The 21,620-nt window shown below is 44.3% G+C and overlaps 1 long non-coding RNA gene and 1 pseudogene across 15 annotated transcripts; one reads left to right on the forward strand and one right to left on the reverse strand.

The window, feature by feature from the left end:
• The first annotated feature begins 448 nt into the window (after nt 1-448).
• LOC104604768 (uncharacterized) lies at nt 449-8,206 on the forward strand. 15 transcript variants are annotated; one of them, XR_016081038.1, is made up of 7 exons: nt 569-1,162; nt 1,499-1,782; nt 2,352-5,073; nt 5,403-5,484; nt 5,901-7,131; nt 7,251-7,302; nt 8,022-8,206. It is a non-coding gene; the product is annotated as an uncharacterized LOC104604768 (long non-coding RNA). The 15 variants fall into 15 exon arrangements; XR_016081037.1 differs by having other exon boundaries at nt 570-1,162; nt 5,429-5,484; XR_016081031.1 differs by adding an exon at nt 7,567-7,688 and having other exon boundaries at nt 449-1,162; nt 2,352-7,131.
• Nucleotides 8,207-19,748: 11,542 nt separating this feature from the next.
• LOC104604825 (nicotinate N-methyltransferase 1 pseudogene) lies at nt 19,749-20,516 on the reverse strand (annotated as a pseudogene).
• Nucleotides 20,517-21,620: the final 1,104 nt, after the last annotated feature.

The following is a 21,620-nucleotide window of genomic DNA, read 5'->3' on the forward strand; positions in this document are numbered from 1 at the left end:
TGGAGGAAGATCACCAAAACTACATAGCGTTTGTTTTGGAAACATCCTTAAATCCAAGCAAAGAAGGAGAGAATGGTGAATTTTGTGCTAGGTTCTAGTGACAGAGGATAGATGAAATACTTGTTGCAGAGGCCAGAGGAGCTTATCACTTGAGAGAGAGATACAAGAGAAAAAATGATTGCCTGAGACTCTGAGAGAAGAGGGAGTGTTGTCGCCGCTGAAGAAAGTGAGAGGGCGTTGAGAGAAGAGAGTGTTGTACTGCTCGCTAGAGCAAGTGAGAGGCGTTGAGAGACCGTCGTTGGAGAAAGTGAGAGGGAAATACCACTGGAGTTCGTCCGAAGCTTCAAACGAAATACCTCCAGTGAGACTTTGAGATGGAGCGATGGAGGCGCCAAACCCTAGCCTTCGAAAGTTTCCACTTTTCAAGCCTTTAACGTTCAAACTTCAAATGAAAATGAATGGACCAGTGGACTCGTTTGAACTTTTGGCCTTGTCCACTTTCGGTCCATCCTATGAATGGATGATTCATGTTCGGACCGGTCCTAGTCCATATCAATTTTAGGACCCTCCATAACACTTCCAATCGGACGGAGTCCAACTCGAAACTTGTCCCACTACAAGAAAAACAGCCAAAGGTGGTGGTCTAGTACTGGCGTTCTTTAAGACCGCCGCTACAGAGAGAAGTAAGGCGGCGTTCTCCAAGGGACCGCCACCTACAAGAGGAAAATGAAAGTTGGGCGGCATCTCTATACACTTGGCACGATGGTTTACATCTGAACCGGACTTGAACCGGTATAAAACCTCATTATATTCTGGTCGACAAATTGACAAAGCCCAACCCGCCAAAACCTCTGCAAAATCTTCAAAGTTTCTGCTTCGTGGGATTTTTGTGATGAATGCAAACAAACAGAGGAGTCCTCTGAGAAGATGGGGAAGAAGAGGAGTCCTCCGCTAAGCCTTTCGATTGGTGAGATTTTTCTGGGATCAAACGAGAAAAACAGAGGGCGGAATCTTCGAATGGGGCTTCCCTTCATCTTCATTCAAATCGACCTCTCTTGGTTATCTCATCTTGCTGCTCACCTCATGGTAATAGTTCTTTCGTTTCTTCCTAAAAATTTCTTCAAGTGACCAGGAGGGCTCCCTTTGTCTATTAGGGTGAAAGGTATTATCTCATCAACTCTTCTCTTCTCTGATTTGCATACTTGTCATTCTACGTGCCTAGGGTTCCTTTTATTGCTTTTTGATGTTCATGGTCCTCCATTAGTGACTCATTAAAAAAATTGATCTCGAAGAGATTCATGTATCTATTATTGAATTGCTGCACTTTCTCTTACAAGTGTTTAATATGATAGGGTTGTGAACTAATTGATTTTTTTCGTGGATGCCTTACGATAGATACTTTGTGTTTTTAGCTTTGTTCATATGTTTTTCTTGTTATTTTCCATCGTTTATTTGTCTGGTACTTCCCATGTTAAAAATTGATTTATCATGTATGCAGGTTGAGGAGAAAGGATTAACTATTGAAACAACAGAAAGAATTGACACTTTTGTAAAGAAAAGGGGATTGCCATTGGAAACATTGTCTGAATTGAAACAAGATGGCAGCGAGTTTCAAAACAACAGTGGATCTGTTCTAGCATTGAATGAGTTAGAGATTCTATTTAAAGCTCTAGAAAAATCGAATAGTGTATAGAAAAAGTGGTTTTTGACTTGAGTCTTGGAAGAGGTCTTCATTATTACACTGGAGTTATTTTTGAAGCTGTGTTCAAAGGTGCTATGTAGGTAAATATTGACATTGTTGTTTGATTCACACCCTCCTGGATAGTACAAATAGGGTTTTTGGAACATGGTTATGTGGAAGGTTCACTTCTGATTTTTTTTTTTTTTTAATTTTTGAAATTTGATTTATTACTTTATATCTTGTTTTGCATTATAGATCACTAAGATGTTAGTTAGCAGAGTGTGACAATCAAAGCTAAGTTTAGGTTAAAACTTTGCTCTCACTTAAAATATGTAAATGTTAAGATGAACTTCAATGATGATATGTGTTCTATGTTTGTTCATATCATAATTCCGTCACATAAGTCCAACATTCAAATTTCAGTTTGAACAAAAACAAATTCATTTATTTTTTATTCCTTCATATTGGTAGTATGAGTGTCAACATGAATAAAATGAATTCAGGAAAAAATGCTTCCAAGGGTTGTGGCAATGGGCTATTACATTTCATGGAAGTATGTATCAATCGCATCTAGATTCTAGACAAGCTTGTTGCTTTTTTTTTTTTTTTTGAAATTGCTTCTTACTTTATGTGATGATAGCTATTTATGTGAACAATTTTATGCTTACAGAAGCTGTGGAGCTCTTTTCACAGATGGAAAGAAGTGGAATGGAACCTGATGCAATTACTATTGCTAGTGTTCTTCTCGCATGTGGGGATCTCTATGTGTTAGACAGTGTATGCCCTTAGCTCCAATCAGAATGATGTATCTTATGACATTTAATGTAAATGAATAAAGTGCATATTTGATTTATGTTATTATGGTGTGTTTCTGTGTAGTACCCTTAAACTAGACACATATGAGATATGTGTTAGTTTAGAATGTTCACAGCCGTTGGATAGATCTGGGGAGATTTATCCTACCAAGGCCGACACTGATGTGCCGCCAAATTGGTTGGGGTGGCTTGTCTCAGCTGTCAGGGTGAGACCTGAGGTACATGCAGTGTGAGTTTTCTTAAAACCCTGAATAGGGCCAGAATTCCAGTATTGCCCTGGACTTTGGAGATTGATGGGCAAAACTGGAATGTTACACTTGACCCCTAGACTCGAATATGATACTGCACTAGGTGTCAGATTGGGCTGTCTTTGATATGTCAATCAGTGAGATCCTTAGAGGGGGTCAAAACCTGGGTATGTTGGGACAGTCCGATAATTCATGAGTGGGTGATCATAATGACATGATCAACCCCTTTGTCGGACAAAGTGAATGATCGGGGATGCACTCTCTCTAATGGAAATCAAAGTTGCCGGCAATCGATTTCAACCGTTGAAATTTGTTTTACAAAATATATTTACATAGAGAGTGCAGCACTGTTCTTTGCAGCCGAGGGAGAGGTCCTCTCTTGTCGGGCAGTGTATTATGGGCTATGAGGTTAAGTGTAAGACCATTGAGGGTAATACCTGATAGGCTAATCTTGCATTTGCCCATAGTCCTTGGGTTTTATAAGGTGGCTTGACCCAAGGAATGGTGATGGGCTCAGGGGTTCACTGTCTCTTATAGTGAATTCGGCAAGGCCTTGTAACATAGGCTGGGCTGAACCCATGTGGCTGATGTCTAGATCAATGTTTGGGTCACATGCCATACAAGGATACCCAACTGGGCAGCAGTTTGGAGGCTGAATGAGCACATGGACTTAATGGGCCTAAAGCCCAATTTGAACTGATTTAATTTGATTAGTTAAAAATGGGCGGTTCTGGGATTTAGATCAGCAAATAGGATAGGGATCCACTCAAAGAGTCCAGATCCAAATAAAGATTTAGGTTAAAAAACTCTTAATAAGATTAGGAGGGCTGATCTTTATCTGCAAATAAGATAAGGAATTATCCTTATCTCTTAAAGAGAGTCCAGATCCAAATACAAGATTTGGATTAGGAAACTCCTAATGGGATTAGGAGGGCCTCTCTTTAAGGCTATAAATAGAGGAGGAGGGTGAACCCTTTTAGCATCCAATCTGATTACAGATCCAAAAGAGAAGACAACTCCAGTTAGACTGACGCCATTTTCTGCTCTTGCCTCCTTCTATTGCTGCCGCCATTGCCAGTTTGTTTTTTACCTGTAGGAGCAATCAAGAAGTGTTCTTGATATCAGTTTTTGGTGAAAAACTGATCTGAAGTCGTGCTCACTCACCCTCCATCAAATTCTTGCTGAAGAGTTTGGTTCTTGTTGAAGAACCACCTGCTGATTCTGCTCCACCTTACGTTGTGTCATCTTCAGTGGGAGCAGTCTTTGGCGTTTTCCTTGGGTGTGAACACCTTCGTTGGGAGTTACTGTTACTCCGTATCAGGTATATCCCTCTCCTATCTTTTGGTTTCAGATCTGGTCCGGATTAGGTTCAAGATTGATCATTAAAAATGCAGATTTTCTAAAACAGGGAATGTGATTTTCAAATGGGAGAGAGAAATTTTTGAAATTTCGCCCTACCTACCTGCAGGGTTTGGCTATCTATATGATGGATCTCTCATCCCTTCACTATGCTCTAGGGCAGGGGAGAAGGATTCATGATTATGTTGTTAAGAAGAGACCACTCCAAATCTTTTCCTGGAGAACACATTAGTTGACATGTATGCTAAATGTGGGTGTTTATAGGATGCAAGGGAAGTGATGTGTCTTGGACTAGTATGATTTCAGCTTATGGCATGCATGGACAAGGCTGGGATGCGGTAGCTTTGTTCACAAAAATGCATATACTCTGGTCTTACCCTGGGTCACATTGCATTTGTGTCCGTTCTCTCAACTTGCAGCCACACTGGTCTACTAGATGAGGGATGGTATTACTTTAAAATTTGGTTAACAATTATTTATTTATCTATTTATTTTGGTTGATTGATAACAATGAAAATTCTATTCTATTAAAGATTAAATGTGGAGATAATAGTGGAATATGCCTCAAGAAGAAAGGAAAGAAATAAATAGCCCACCACATGCTGCCTTGGTCCAGCTTAAGCCTTTTGACTGTAAATGATCACATAAGTAGTCAATGACCAAGACTAACGCTGTCATTGACCAAACTGATTGTTGATGATTTGCATCATATGTATAATGTCTTATGTTATTACTATGTTATAGCTTTATGAATTGTTTTAGTTTTATATAATGCAGCAAGTACCTCCCCTGCAATGATCAGTATCATTAGATGAGCAATTTCCCATCAATGAGTTCTGGGCCCATTTCCAGCAGTTCTTCTAAGTGGATTATTATAGAAGACTTTGCAGCTTTGGTGTCACCCGGGACCATGAAAGATAGGATCAGGCTTCTAGCTAGACTTAATTATTGTACCTGTAACCAAAACCAGGTTAGATTCATTTGCAATTGCTGATGGTTCTTGTCCAGATAGAATTCTAAGTGATTGAACTTCAATTACAACTGCTTTATGCTCCTTGGGCTTAGTTTGGAAGGAGTACAAAACCTTGTATTTTGTATTATTTTATATGTATTTGCATTGTACATATTTGTATTTGTATTCTTTCCAAACCGAGCCTTGAGATTTGTTTTCATGCTTGTCTGTAACAAAAAAGGTAAAAGGAATCCAAATCCCCATGAGCACTTGCTGTGTCAGCTAACTTCATTTTCTTGTGTTGTTTTTGGTTGTTTTGTTCACATGTTTGCCATGTATACTAATAGAGTTTTGCTATTGGAGTTTCTCATAGATAGAGTTCCAGTTGACATGAAAAGGCCTCCTAGAGAAGATGTTCTGGTATCTTGGGTATGTTCTTAGCTGTTTGTATTACCTGCATTCGTAGTTAGGTTCTCTACTCAGTTTTCTTTCGTGTTTTAATCATACTATTTTAAACCAGGAATCTAGTAGCATTCTCATTTATTTAGAACAGAAGCATTCCATTCAAACATGCCAAATGCTAGTGTAGTTTGCAGCCTAATTGGCCTTGATGCTAGACATGTATAAAGTGTCAATTCTCGTGTGGGTCAAGACAATTCTCGAATGCCTTGTTGCTTATATTTATTACTATATTATATATTATAATGTGCTCTCTTTCATTGGTCGCCTAATTATTTATATTGCAATTTTAGGTATTATCAGTTTCAGATATTAACTCAACTCTTTGTCTGCTCTTTGAAGGCTTCCAGGGACTTAATGATATGGGTTTTATCTCTTTATTGTAGGATTTATTGTGGTTATCATCTCAATGATTTTGAAATATCTTCAAGCCTGTGAAGGCCAGACAATGGTGGATAGAGAAATAGATGAAGTAATAGAGAATGAGACCAGTCCATTATTGCTAGAGAAGAGAACTCAATTTTCTTATGTGACAGGTGAAGAAGAAGTAGCAGAGAAAGTAATGCATGAGTGCTAAAAGAAAGCACAGACAAGTAACTTAGTGCAAATAAATATACTGTAGTAGTTGTGTAAAAACTTAGTAGAAAGATATTCTCTAAAGACGTAAGATGTCTAACTTATTCAAAAAATTAAGGGAAGATAGAGATTACCTATGCAGTGGCTGGAAGAAGCTTTTCAGAAGAGTCCCTTACAACAGCAGAGCTACCCGTAGCAAATATACATGGATGGTTTTTGACATGGAGAGTTTCATATGTATCTCCTTGGGTGCTACCATTAATAGGAAATTCTAGTGGCCTTTTGAAAACATAGAATAGTTACTAGATGGTTTCAAATGATTGTCCTGAATGGCTGAACCTTGTTGCCTTTTGAAAACTATTTATCACTGCTCTAATTTAAATTTAAATGAATGATCTTGAGGATAAAATTAAAAAGGAATTACCTTTAATTTTCTTTCTTTTTTTATTTCTTCCCTCTTGAAATTCTTATTGACAGTACTATACAAACATCTTAGGTTTGCTCTATTTATTGACATATGTTGTGTCTAATTTACTAAGTGAATTAAACTTGCAAGTTATGCTCTTGCAAAGAATGACTTCCTTTTTGAAAAGGTATTTGGTTACCTTAGGTTGGTTTGTTTTGCTTTCTATATCAGTGTTTTGGATCCTCTTAAACCCTATTTTCATTTATCAAAAATAAATCTTTGATTTCTACTTTCAAGTACTATATAGATTCATAGTCATAGATGGAAAATTGAAATTCTGATTGGATGATCCCTAGGTTCATTGTTTAGCATCATCAAAACTTCATTTTTGGTAAGCAATGATCACATATCTGACTGTAACGTAGAACTAATCGCCTCTCTTTTACCTATTTTTACACTCTCCTACTTTCATCTTAAAATATGTGGAAATAATCTGATGCTGAGAATTGGTATAAAGGCATTCTTATCCAACACTCAAGAGGAAAATCTGCTTTGATTTTTTGCTCCACCGAAAAAAGGAGCACAAGAAGCTGCACTCAGTCTCTCTCAGTAGTCATTAAATCAACACAATACTTGTAAGTCAAAGTGTTGAACTCTATTCATATTTAGATTTTAATTCTTCTGAATTATAATGATCAAAGAGTACCATGAGTGACATCATGTTTAGACACTAAAAATTTTTTCCCTTGTTCAGCAACAAGAAGAAAGGCCTTTGTGTAAAATATGATAGGTCCTTGATACTACAGGTATGATCTTCAGAATTAGTTAAAATAGATTTCCTTCCTTGCATTAGGAATATAATGGAACTCCTTGCATATTCATTCATAAAATTTAGAAATAAGATAAAATTATTTGGTCCAATGTATTCATCTAAGTCTAACTTTTTGTCTCTCTCCATGACATTTCTCTTTGACTAAGCAACTCGTAGCTATGGTTAATTCCTTTTTGTAATATACCCTGCATCTCATATATTTAGTTTTTACATATAGTCTATGCATTGCTATTTACAGCTATGGTAAAATTTGAATTAATGGAGGTGTTGAAGCAAGAATTCACTGAGAATAAGACTTCCAAAAAGATGAACTACTTTAGTTCCTGTAAATGGGGAGCAGTTAGAAACCACTGTGGAGAGGTGAGCTTAATCTAAGTAGAGCAAATGCTTGTCTCTTTGAATCTCAGAAAGTTGGAGGTGGATGAGGATTTTAATAGATGGTAATTGGGTGGATGAATGGAAGGGAATTTATAGGTGGCAATTGGGTGGATGAATTGAAGGGAAAGAAGTACCTTGGGTGTTTGGACTTGCTAAATTGCAATTTATAGGGATTAAAGACCTTAATATGGCATGTAGGGAAATGTTTAAGCTGCTTTAAATAATTAATTCATTCCTTTAGTGATTTCATTAAGATTATATTTGATATCTCATTTACTTTACATCATCTAACAATTTATATGTTATGATTTGCAGGTTAAACCATTATGTCAAGTGGATTTGCATAGGAAGAAGTGTTACATTATTCAAGAAGACTTTTTTAAATGCCTTGTACTTTTGTATATGCCAATTGGATATTGTATTTAAGCAATTTGTTTTGGATATTGTAATAATTAATATTTAATTAAAAGTTATATTTTTATTTGCATTTGTTATTTAAATTGATTTTTATGTATTATCTGCCATGATATTTGTATTAAACAGGTACCCCAAAAATGCTGAAATCAAATTCATGTAAATAATTAAAAAAAAAAAAAACAAAGGCGGTGGTCATACATCCACTGCCTTAGACATAAAAAGATCTAAGCCGGTGGTCCAGACCGCCACTAAAAAAGGAAGAAACATGTTAACCGACCTAAGGTGGCGGTCTAAAGAGACCTAAGCCGGCGGTCCAGACTGCCACCTAAAAAGGAAGAAACATGTTAATTGACCTAAGGCATCGGTCTAAATAGATCTAAGCCGGCGGTCAGGACCGCCGCCTTTATTAATGCTGAGCCGGCGGTTCTGATATATCGTCGATTTAGGGACGATTGAACCGCGTTGGACCAGCCTCCAAGGGCGGCGGCCTTTTATGTCTAAACCGGCAGAGGTTTAGGGCGGACTAAAGACCGCCGCCTTAGATCAAAGCCGGCGGTTAGACCGATTTTCTTGTAGTGTCCATTGACACCCCTACATACAACCAAAGAACGCGGGTGTCGTGGCCACTATCCTTCTCGTTTTGAAAATGCTTGGACAAAACATCCAGATTTCTTGAATGCAGCTTCGTTGGCATGGAGCACTAGTACTGGGTACTTCATCCACAAAAGTCAGCAATGCAAATCTAATTTGGCAAGATGGAGACGAGCCACCATAGGGGATTCAAGGGAGAGAATTGCCTCGATTGAAAACCGCCTTTTGCTTATACAAAGCGGAGTCAGAAATGATCAAAACATTGTTGAAGAAAGAGAACTCCTTTATAATCTTGATTGACTTCTTTTATTGAAGAAGAGCATTGGAAGCAAATGGACTAATGACATTTCAGCTATTGAAGGGGAGATTAACGAGTATTTTTCTAATTTATTCTCAACTACAAGTCCAGATCTCTCAACTATTCCAGAAGGCATGGTGCCAAAGGATATCAGTGACTGTGACAATGAAATCCTTACTGCAATTCCTTCATTTGGCGAGGTTCACAAGACTCTCTTTGATATTGATCCTTCTAAATCACTGGGGCCGGATGGTATTTCCTCTCTCTATTATCAGTAGTTTTGGACTTTCATTGAGGAGGAAATGACCATGTTTATACAAGATCTCTTCAAAGACCCTACAAGAATTAAGGACATAATAATATAAATGTGGTTTTAGTCCCCCAAAAAAAGATGGAGTGGAACAGGTAACAGACTTCAGACCGATAGGACTTACCAATGTGGTATACAAAGTGGTGACGAAAATCATTACCATAGGTTGAGAGTTTTCCTGCTCCCTGATCTCATTACCCCCTATCAAAATGCTTTCACTCTAGGTCGACAAATCATGGACAACAGAATCATTACTTCAGAGGTCGTGCATTCCCTAAAGAAAAAGAAAGGAAAAGAAGGAGATTTCTAGTTGAAGATTGACCTCTCCAAAGCATATGACAGAATGGAATGGCACTTTGTTCTCAAAGTTCTTCAGATGAGGGGTTTCTCAAACAATTTTTGTGAGCTTATTTACAATTGGATAGTGTGCTCTTCTATGGCTATGGCTTTGAATGGAATTCCATGCAATTCTATTCATCTGCAGAGAGGTTTGCGACAGGGATGTCCTCTTTCACCTTATCTTTTTATTTTATGCTTGGATGTCCTTTCTCATTTGTTTCTTAATGAAATTTCTAATGGTTCCCTAATGGGTATTAAATTTGGAAATGCAGCTCATAGGATTAATAACTTGTTATTTGCTAATGATATTATGATGATGCGTAATCCGGCCGGTCTTAACTGTCAACGACCTTGCCTCTGAACTGAGTAGTAGAGAACCTGAAACGGAGGAGATGAGGAAGCTCCGGGGGGAACCCGACGTAAAGACTCCGAAGCTTAAGTTATAATCCTTCAAAGGCAAGGTAAAATCAGATAGCGCAAAGTTTGCATACCTCCTCTTTGGGGGTGGAGAGCCTTTTATAACCACCTTGCGCACTCACTCCTAGACTCCTGTCAGGTCGGGAATGAGTATTTCCGTGCTTTTGTCAGTTCGGGCGTCATCACCTCTGCTGGGGCAGAACCGTTACTGCTCTTTTTGTCGGAGCCGTCTCTGTAACTGGAGGTAGCAGTGACAGGTGACGGTGGCAGGTGGCCATTTGAAATGCGGCCATCAAGCGTCAGATCCCAAGTCAGTCAGGTGCGCCGCCCCTGGATACGGACTCCTTCGGTGTCAGGTACGGCGTGGTTCGTCCAGTTCAATGCTCTGGAAGCGAAGTGCCTGGAGCGGTGCGTGAGGCGAAGTCTTGAGTTCGGATAAGGGGGGCCCCGAACTGTCATAGGACGAGCCAGTTCGGGTCTCTGCTTTGTGCGACTCGGGGCCAAAGGGAGAGTTCGGGCTCCTCATAAGGAGTTCGAGCACTGAGTAGGGAGTTCAGGCACCTTGCAGGGAGTTCGGGCTCCTTGCAGGGAGTTTGACCACTAAGTAGGGAGTCTGGTCACCTTGCAGGGAGTTCGGGCTCCTTGCAGGGAGTTTGAGCTCTAAGTAGGGAGTTTGGGCACTTTCTAGGGAGTTCGGACTACTGGTCTCTTCCCTTTGGCGTTTGTACCCTCGGTACGTTGTTTTAAGTGCCGAGCTACTTGTTTTTTGCCACGTGATGTGATTTGCGAGGTCGGGCCAAAGGGCATTTTTTAATCCAAGTCTTTTGAAGGTCGCCCCAGCATTTTTTAATCCAAAGGGCATGACCTTGTAACAGTACAGGCCGAACTCGGTTATGAAGCTGGTTTTTTCCTCATCGGACTGGTCCATCTGGATTTGGTTGTAGCCTGAGTAGGCGTCCAGGAAGCTTAGCAACTCATGTCCCGAGGTCGCGTCCACTAGGCGGTCAATTCTGGGGAGGGGGAAGCAATCTTTCGGGCAAGCTCGGTTTAGGTCGGTGTAGTCGACGCACATGCGCCACTTGCCGTTCGCCTTTTTTACCAGCACAGGGTTGGTCACCCAGCTCGGGTAATGGACTTCCCTTATGAAGTCTGCTGCGAGGAGCTTCTCGACCTCCTCGTCGACCGCCCTCCAGCGTTCTGGGGCTAAGTTGTGTTTCTTCTGTCTAACGGGTCGGACTACAAGGTCAGTGTTAAGTTTGTGAGTTATAAGGCCAGGGTTAATACTGGGCATATCGGCCGCGGACCATGCAAAAATATCTAAATTTTGAAGTAAAAAATTCACCAGTTCAGTTCGTAGGGGCTCCTCGATGGAAGCACCGATCTGGAGTGTTTGAGCTGGGTTCGTAGCCGAAGTTGGGATTGCGACTGTTTCCTCTGTGGGCGAAGCTCGTTCCTCGCCTTACTCCGCAGGCCGCTCTAGTTCGAGGTCGTCGGTTGCCTTGGTTTTTCCCTTCAGGGCGGCAACATAACACTTGCGGGACTCGAGCTGGTCGCCCCGCGCTACCCCCACACCGAAGTCCGTAGGGAACTTCATGGCCAAATAGTAGGTGGAGACCACCGCCCGTAGGATATGCGTGATCAGCCGCCCTATTATGGCATTGTATGGGGAGGGGGTCACGACCACCAGGAAATCATGGTCGAGTCTGACTGCACAAGGCCATGTGCCGAATTCCACAGGTACTGTTATTTTTCCGAGGGGCCTGACTTCCTCTCCGCTGAAACCCACCAGGGGAGTATTCGCGGGCTTCAGTTCGCTCCTCTGTAATTGTAGCTGGTCAAATGCTGATCCTTAGTTTAATGACAAGCACGTCATCGTGGGGGTAGTGGACCCCTCGCGCATCGTCCTCCGTGAAGAAGATTGGTTCTTTGGTCTTTGGTCTCTTTGGGGGGTTCCGTTCCTCGAGGGCCGCTTCGCGAACTGAAGTCCGGGCTGCTGCCGAGGTACACCCTGCTACCACCGAACCTCCCACAATTACATGGATGGTTCCCCGAACTGGCCTCTCTTCCGGAGGCTGTCGCTGCAACGGTTCGGCAGGTCTACTGCTAGATTCAGGGGCATCCTTTTCATGCTCCCCTTGCCGACCTGCCTTATTGTTATTATTGTTGTGCTGTACAAAGTTTCTCAAGTATCTGCGATGGATGAGCCCCTCTATATCGTCCCGGAGATTATTACACTACTCGATACTATGACCATGGTCTCTATGGAAACTACAATACAAATTCTTATTTCTTTCGTTTGGATTTCCCTTTAGGCGAGGTGGCCACTTCACGTATGGGGCGTCCTTGATCGTCATCAAGATCTCGGTCCGCCTTGTGTTCAATGGCGTGTAATCCGTCCGAACTGCTAGGGGAGCTCGGAACGACTGGTTCGGCTTCGGCTCTCGGGCCGGGTTTTTCCTGTCGACTGGGTTGGAGGGCTCGCCTTCCCTCTTTCTTTTCTCATTCCCGCCCTTGGTTCATTGGTTGATTTCATCCTCTGTCCTCATGAACTTGTTCGCGAGCTTGAGGAATTCGGCCACGGTTGCGGGCTGGTTAGCTACCATGTGCCATTTGAATTCTTTGTGCGTTACCCCTCTTTTTTCCGCCGCGAGCTGCATCGCGGGGTCCAACCGCGGTATCTGCAAGCATGCTTCATTGAATCGCTTGATGTAGCCTTGCTGGTGACAAAGTGTGCGGTGAAGACCTACACGAACTAAGCCCAGCACTTTATCGACCCGAGGGCCAGGTTCCTGTACCAAGCGCGGGCTACCCCCTGAGGGTGGTGGTGAAGGCCACGCACATGCATGATTCGCTGGCCCTGGCGAGGTGCATTTGGGACTAGAAAGCGTCAACGTGGTCGTTGGGGTCGAAGGACCCGTCATACTTGTCCAGAGGTGGGAGCTTGAAATCTCTGGGCAAGGGGACCGCCAGGAGTTCTGATGCGAGGGGGGAAGGAACTGAGAGAATCAGGGCAAACTTCTACCTCGTCCGAGATCGTCTCTTCTTTGCCTCTGAGCTCTAACAAGACACGGGTGGCAGTTCGGTGACTTCGCCGGCGCCTTCGTTGTTGAGTGGGCCTTGTACTGGCGCTGCTGGCCTCCGTGTTGCCGAGCTCGATGGGCCCAGAATGCTGGTAGTTTACTGCTGCTAGGGCGCCGAATCGGTTTTCTCTGAGCGGGAACTCGGGCTTGGAGCGCCGAGGTGCCGATCTCGCGGGCGAGGTTCCCGACCCGCCTGCGAGCTGCGAGGCGGGGATGATTTTTTTCTCTCTTCGGCCTGGGGACGAGCCCTGGCTGTTAGGGGGGTTCTGGGGCCTGGAGGCCTTTCCTTGGTGGGGGCGTCCATCCTGTGGGGAGGCCTTGACTGGCCTCGGAGCAGGGTGGCGAGGTGGAAGTAGTGGTTGGTTCAGTGGCAGTTGGGGGAACTGCTGTTGGTAGTGATACTGGGAGATGTTGTGCAGCACTTGGTGCTGGTGAAGCTGGTGTTGCTGGAACTGTTGCATTTGGGCTTGCATTGCCCGCATGCACTTCATCAGGTCATCCAACCGGTTTTGGCTGGCTGCCAGGGGGACGGCAGTCGGTTCAGTAAAGGTTGTCTCAATAGGGGGAGGAAAGGGGATGCTTGTGGCAGGAAGGTTTACAGGCGCCACTGCTTGGGGGATGGTGAACTCTTGAGGAATTCGGCCACGGTTGCGGGCTGGTTAGCTACCATGTGCCATTTGAATTCTTTGTGCGTTACCCCTATTTTTGCTGCCGTGAGCTGCACCGCGGGGTCCAACCGCGGTATCTGCAAGCACGCTTCATTGAATCTCTTGATGTAGCCCCGTATGGATTCTCCTTCCTTTTGGATTACTCCGAAGATGCTTTCCTCTGTTCTGGGGCACCGTTTGCTGGTGACAAAGTGTGCGGTGAAGACCTGCACGAACTGAGCCCAGCACTTTATCGACCCGGGGGCCAGGTTCCTGTACCAAGCGCGGGCTACCCCCTGAGGGTGGTGGTGAAGGCCACGCACATGCATGATTCGCTGGCCCTGGCAAGGTGCATTTGGGACTAGAAAGCGTCAACGTGGTCGTTGGGGTCGAAGGACCCGTCATACTTGTCCAGAGGTGGGAGCTTGAAATCTCTGGGCAAGGGGACCGCCAGGAGTTCTGATGCGAGGGGGGAAGGAACTGAGAGAATCGGGGCAAACTTCTACCTCGTCCGAGCTCGTCTCTTCTTTGCCTCTGAGCTCTAACAAGACACGGGTGGCAGTTCGGTGACTTCGCCGGCGCCTTCGTTGTTGAGTGGGCCTTGTACTGGCGCTGCTGGCCTCCGTGTTGCCGAGCTCGATGGGCCCAGAATGCTGGTAGTTTACTGCTGCTAGGGCGCCGAATCGGTTTTCTCTGAGCGGGAACTCGGGCTTGGAGCGCCGAGGTGCCGATCTCGCGGGCGAGGTTCCCGACCCGCCTGCGAGCTGCGAGGCGGGGATGATTTTTTTCTCTCTTCGGCCTGGGGACGAGCCCTGGCTGTTAGGGGGGTTCTGGGGCCTGGAGGCCTTTCCTTGGTGGGGGCGTCCATCCTGTGGGGAGGCCTTGACCGGCCTCGGAGCAGGGTGGCGAGGTGGAAGTAGTGGTTGGTTCAGTGGCAGTTGGGGGAACTGCTGTTGGTAGTGATACTGGGAGATGTTGTGCAGCACTTGGTGCTGGTGAAGCTGGTGTTGCTGGAACTGTTGCATTTGGGCTTGCATTGCCCGCATGCACTGCATCAGGTCATCCAACCGGTTTTGGCTGGCTGCCAGGGGGACGGCAGTCGGTTCAGTAAAGGTTGTCTCAATAGGGGGAGGAAAGGGGATGCTTGTGGCAGGAAGGTTTACAGGCGCCACTGCTTGGGGGATGGTGAACTCTTGAGGAATTCGGCCACGGTTGCGGGCTGGTTAGCTACCATGTGCCATTTGAATTCTTTGTGCGTTACCCCTATTTTTGCTGCCGTGAGCTGCACCGCGGGGTCCAACCGCGGTATCTGCAAGCACGCTTCATTGAATCTCTTGATGTAGCCCCGTATGGATTCTCCTTCCTTTTGGATTACTCCGAAGATGCTTTCCTCTGTTCTGGGGCACCGTTTGCTGGTGACAAAGTGTGCGGTGAAGACCTGCACGAACTGAGCCAGCACTTTATCGACCCGGGGGCCAGGTTCCTGTACCAAGCACGGGCTACCCCCTTGAGGGTGGTGGTGAAGGCCACACACATGCACGATTCGCTGGCCCTGGCGAAGTGCCTTTGGGACTGGAAAGCGTCAATGTAGTCGTTGGGGTCGAATGACCCATCATACTTGTCCAAAGGTGGGAGCTCGAAATCTCTGGGCAAGGGGACTGCCAGGAGTTCTGATGTGAGGGGGAAGGAACTGAGAGAATCGGGGCAACTCCTACCTCGTCCGAGCTCGTCTCTTCTTTGCCTCTGAGCTCTGACAGGACACGGGTGGCGGTTCGACGACTTCGCCGGCGCCTTCGTTGTTGAGTGGGCCTTGTACTGGCGCTGCTGGCCTCCGTGTTGCTGAGCTCGATGGGCCCGGAATGCTGATAGTCTGCTGCTGCCAGGGCACCGAATCGGTTTTCCGTGAGCGGGAACTCGGGCTTGGAGCGCCGAGGTGCCGATCTCGTGGGCGAGGTTCCCGACCCACCTGCGAGCTGCGAGGCGGGGATGATTTTTTTCTCTCTTCGACCTGGGGACGAGGCCTGGCTGTTAGGGGGGTTCTGGGACCTGGAGGCCTTTCCTTGGTGGGGGCGTCCATCCTGTGGGGAGGCCTTGACCGGCCTCGGAGCAGGGTGGCGAGGTGGAAGTAGTGGTTGGTTCAATGGCAGTTGGGGGAACTGCTGTTGGTAGTGATACTGGGAGATGTTGTGCAGCACTTGGTGCTGGTGAAGCTGGTGTTGCTGGAACTGTTGCATTTGGGCTTGCATTGCCCGCATGCACTGCATCAGGTCGTCCAACAGGTTTTGGCTGGCTGCTAGGGGGACGGCAATCGGTTCAGTAAAGGTTGTCTCAATAGGGGGAGGAAAGGGGATGCTTGTGGCAGGAAGGTTTACGGGCGCCACTGCTTGTTGCGCATTCAAGCTGGGGATTCCATCCACCGAAAGGGGGATGGTGAACTGTCCAACGCACACCACGGGAACTTGAAGTTGTTCCCCGGTGGTGTTTGTCTCCGTGCCACGTCCGGCGTTGCTGGAAGAGGCCATGAGTGTTGGGTTTTTTGAAGAAGAAAAGGGGGGTATGAGAGTTTGGAGGGAGGCTTTTTTGAAGCGTTCCCACAGACGGCGCCAATTGATGATGCGCAATCTGGCCGGTCTTAGCTGTCAACAACCTTGCCTTTGAACTGAGTAGCAGAGAACCTGAAACGGAGGAGATGAGGAAGCTCTGGGGGGAACCCGGCGTAAAGGCTCCGAAGCTTAAGTTAGAATCCTTCAAAGGCAAGGTAAAACCAGATAGCGCAAAGTTTGCATACCTCCTCTTTGGGGGTGGAGAGCCTTTTATAACCACCTCGCGCACTCACTCTTAGACTCCTGTTAGGTCGGGAATGAGTATTTCCGTGCTTCTGCTAGTTCGGGCGTCATCGCCTCTGCTAGGGCAGAACCGTCACTGCTCTTTTTGTCGGAGCCGTCTCTGTAACTGGAAGTAGCGGTGACAGGTAACGGTGGCAGGTGGCCGTTTGAAATGCGGCCGTCATGCGTCAGATCCCAAGTCAATCAGGTGCACCGCCCCTGGATACGGACTCCTTCGGTGTCAGGTACGGCGTGGTTCGTCCAGTTCAATGCTCCGGAAGCGAAGTGCCTGGAGCGGTGCGTGAGGCGAAGTCTTGAGTTCGGATAAGGGGGGCCCCGAACTATCATAGGACGAGCCAGTTCGGGTCTCTGCTTTGTGCGACTCGGGGCCAAAGGGAGAGTTCGGGCTCCTCGTAGGGAGTTCGAGCACTGAGTAGGGAGTTCGGGCACCTTGCAGGGAGTTCGGGCTCCTTGCAGGGAGTTCGACCACTAAGTAGGGAGTTCGGGCACCTTGCAGGGAGTTCGGGCTCCTTGCAGGGAGTTCGAGCTCTAAGTAGGGAGTTCGGGCACTTTCTAGGGAATTCGGACCGCTGGTCTCTTCCGTTTGGCGTTTGTACCCTCGGTACGCTGTTTTAAGTGCCGAGCTACTTGTTTTTTGCCACGTAACATGATTTGCGAAATCGGACCAAATCTTCCTTCATCATTTATTAAATTTGGAAATGCAGCTCATAGGATTAATAACTTGTTATTTGCTAATGATATTATCATTTGCGGCAGGGCAACTGTACAAGAGATAACCAATATCAAGAATAAGTTGGAGATTTTCAGTGTTTGGTCGGGACAAGAGATTAATTTCAATAAATCCTCTATTCTTTTCAGCCCCAATGTTCATAGAAGGAAAAGAAGATTTCACTCGTCTATACTAGGAATCAAGGAAAGAATTAATTGTGACAATTATTTTGGAGAATTGGAAGCTAGTTGTTGAGAAAATTATCAGCAAATTATCAGGTTGGAAAGCTCAATTTCTCTCACAAGCCAGAAGAGGTATTTTGTTGAAGAGTGTTGTGGAGCCAATTCCTAATTACTTCTTGGCAACCTCTTTGATCTCTCCATCTGATGCTCACAAAATAAATGCACTTTGTAGGGACTTTTGGTGGGATGTCTTGATAAAGATAACTGTATTTACATGAAGAACTGGGAGTCCATTATGAAAGATAAAGAGGGTGGTCTCGGTTTTCAGGACGTTCGGAAAAGCAATATCATTCTCATCCTGAAGCTTGTTTGGAGATTTCTAGCCAATCCAAGTAGTCTTTGGGTTCAAAATCTAAAAGCTAAATACTTGAAGTTTGGGGGATCGTTTTGGTCTTCAAAAGCAAAGGGAAGTATCTCTACCATTCAGTCCTCAATGCTACAATGTCGTAAAAACCAAATATTCACAGGATTATTCATTCTAGTTGGCAGGTAAATGCGGGCGGGTGATGACTCATTGATTGAAGGTTAGAGCCCAACCATGTTAAAGGAGGAGGGAGTAGCTATGAACTGTAAAGTTGCCGATCTCATTAACCATTCTTCAAATTGCTGGAAGCAGGATTTCATCATAAACTCGATCGTTTTCTACTCCAATTGCTGACTCGATCCTCAAAATTAGGATTCCAATAATTTAGATGATGTGTTGGTGTGGAAACATTCCAAATGGAAATTTCTTCTCTTCATCAGCCCACAAGATTCTTTCATGGGATTCTCCTCAGTCTTCCAATGCTCATTATGCGTATAGTAATGTCAAGTGGTCTCACTTTTGACGATTCAAATCAATGCTGCATCGGGTACATGTTTTTATTTGGTGTTGCATTCATCATAGTGTTAGGTCGAAGACATATCTCATTGGACCCTACTTGTAGCCTTTGTTCGAATGACATAGAAACTCCAAGGTTTTTAAAACCGACCCGGAGTACGAACCGGTCAGGGTCCGGTTCCTAGGTCTAACGGTCCGACTGTTTGAATCGGACGATCGGCTTGTTCTGTCAATTTTTTTTAAAGTAAAAGAAATAAAAAATGGTCAAAACCGTTTGAACGGTTAATCGCCCGGGTCAGCGGTTTGTTGACCCAAATCAATAGTTTTTGGGAAAATCCGGTTTTGGGGAAAAACGAAACTAGTCACCTGACCGGTTCCCAATTTTTCCGGTCCGTACTGTGTGGCTACCCGACACGAAGGGGGGACAGACGGAGTATGGAGTGAACTCGTCACTTAAATTTTTAGAAATTGGGAATTTAAGAAAACTTGGGATTTTTGTAAGAAAAATATTTTGGTTTTTTTTGTGACTGTTGCTCAATGGGAATGAAATTCTTAGGGTTCAGGGACCATGGTACGGTGTGGGAAAGTGTTAGACACCCCACACACATCCAATTAAACTGACCTCTACTTCACCGAAGTTTCAAGGAAAATTCAATATTTTTTGACTTAGGAAGAAACTAAAATTACAGAGAGAAACTGAATAATAACTATCTAAATCAACAAGCAAGAAATAAATCTTTTTGCTAAAAAACAATTAAAGAGAAAGTAATTAAGCAACTAACAAAATATAAGTAAAGTATGGAGTTCTAATGAATTAAATGAGCTTGACAAAGATCTAGGACAAAACAAAGAAGGGAATAAGAAAATTGGAATTAATGAATCGTAGATGATTATGTAAATGAGTGCTATGGATTTTTTTGGACAAAAAGAATGTTTTATTGGAATTAATGAATCGTAGATGATTATGTAAATGAGTGCTATGGATTTTTTTGGACAAAAAGAATGTTTTATTGGGATTAATGAATCGTAGATGATTATGTAAATGAGTGCTATGGATTTTTTTGGACAAAAAGAATGTTTTATTGGAATTAATGAATCGTAGATGATTATGTAAATGAGTGCAGCGGATTTGTTTGGATAAAAGGAAAGTTTTTTGGTTGATGCATACACTATTTTCCTATGATGTATGATGTTTAATTGTACTTGAGAGCATGGGATTGGTTAATGTGAAGATTAAGCTAGAATTGAGTTTCTTGCGGATAAGGGCAACTTTTTGCCCTTAATATCAATAAAATATAATATTTTATATAAAAACTAAAACAGGGTAAATTTTTTGAAAAAAAAATTAAGAAAGGGCACTGTTGTTCGTCTTCTTCCTAAACCTCTATATTTATGCAAATGGATCATAAGATTCTAGCTAACTTATAACTAGAAATGTTCTTCACATCTCAGAAAATTGCCCTTATCTGCAAGAAACCCACATCCACCAAGCGCTCCACCCCTTTGAACCCATCGTAGCCCTCCAATGTCGCCTTCACGAACGGCACAACACGGATACCACCGACATGGCCTTCTTCATCACCTCCTGCTTGTCTCTGTAGTATGAGTATGTCGGCTCACCGTTCGCCTTCACGAACGGCTCCTCTTTCGGGTACACCACCGCCTCATGTAGGATAGGCCACGCCTTCATCAGTGCGTCCTAGTGGTGCTGCAGAACGTACGCGGTGTAGGATAGACGCTCCCCGTTGGTGACCAAGGCCTTTCCAATCTCCGTCAGGGAGTACTTGCGCTCCGCGGAGCCGTCAGCAATGTGCTCCGAGAAGATGTAGCCAGTGAGCATTTGGAAGATGTGCTGGAGGTTTTTGGGATCGCCGGTTGGGAAAACACGTGCTAGTGCTAGGATCTCGGAGGCGGAGAGAGGGACATTGGAACCACTGCTAGATGGCGTCAGGGACATTGAGGCAGACGATGGCATTGAGAGACATCGGGACGCTGATCATGTTGGCGAGCTCCAGTATGGCCAGCCTAACGTTGTTTCGGGTCTTTGTCGTCTTGTCCGCCATGGCCGTAGAGCTCTGCTTCTGAGTTCTCACTTCTAAGAGACGACTGTCCACTGCTATTGTTGGTTTTGATAAGGAAGTGAGGGAATGATACTATGTAACTACACCGATTGGTTATTTGTTTCAATCAACCTAATAAGCTTAGAAAAGACAGAGTATCCTAGGTCAAGCTCTCGTGTCTATATACCTGATCTCTGTTCACTAGTTTCCTTTCCATCCTACCCCACCGTCTCAGAAAGTAAACCGGTGGCCGCATTCGAGTCATTGGCTTGTTTGGCGATCTCCGACAAGGTGTAGAAGGGATTCACTGTTGTGTTGCTGGCACCGCGGTAAGATGCACCGAGGAAGGCAAAGACGAACTCGGGCAAGTTGGGCAGTAGAAGCATGATCACTTGACTTGTAAATGAATTCCTTTTGCTTCATCACAGTCTCCACAGAGCAGCTGGAGCCATTATAGTTACAAAAATAAGTTTCACAGAGAGAGAGAGAGTTCTGGTTTGAGGTTGGCTGGGATCCTAAGGTTGTTGACATCACTTTGACTAAAGAAGCAAGAATAACATGGTTTCTCTTGAGGACTATAATGTTGAAGCTGGCGACCTTAACCTACCTTGAATATAGAGGCAGAGGAGGAAGACGAGCAAGAGTGCCCTTTCTTGATATTTTTCCCAAAAAGCTATCATATTTTAGTTATTATATGAAAATATTATTTTTTATTGATATTGAGGGCAAAAAGTTTCCTTTATCTACTATAATTTCATGGGGTTGGTTAACGTGAAGATTAGGCTAGAATTCCATGTCGACAATTTTGTTACCGTGAAAATGACATAGGTGTTCTAGGGACGGGCACTTATTCCTATCAAATGATGTTCGCTTGGGAGCTAAGATGTATCTGACTTGAATGAAGGTTGAGCAAATTTAGAGGTACTAAAATATGCAACTAAGGGGCGTTCCTTTTTTGGATTTTGAGAGGGAGGAAAGCTGGTTGGTGGGATTTTGATTCCTATTGACCAAGAATTCCATGTTCTTTTTTTATATTTATGTGGAGATTAGGGAAAATTTATTTTTCTGGATATCACTTACCCGGTTAAGTGATACCCATCTCCTAAGTGGATAAATAACTTTTCCACTTAGGGAGAAA

The sequence above is a fragment of the Nelumbo nucifera genome, chromosome 1, assembly GCF_055504915.1.
Source record: "Nelumbo nucifera cultivar China Antique chromosome 1, China Antique-T2T, whole genome shotgun sequence".
Lineage (NCBI taxonomy): Eukaryota > Viridiplantae > Streptophyta > Magnoliopsida > Proteales > Nelumbonaceae > Nelumbo > Nelumbo nucifera.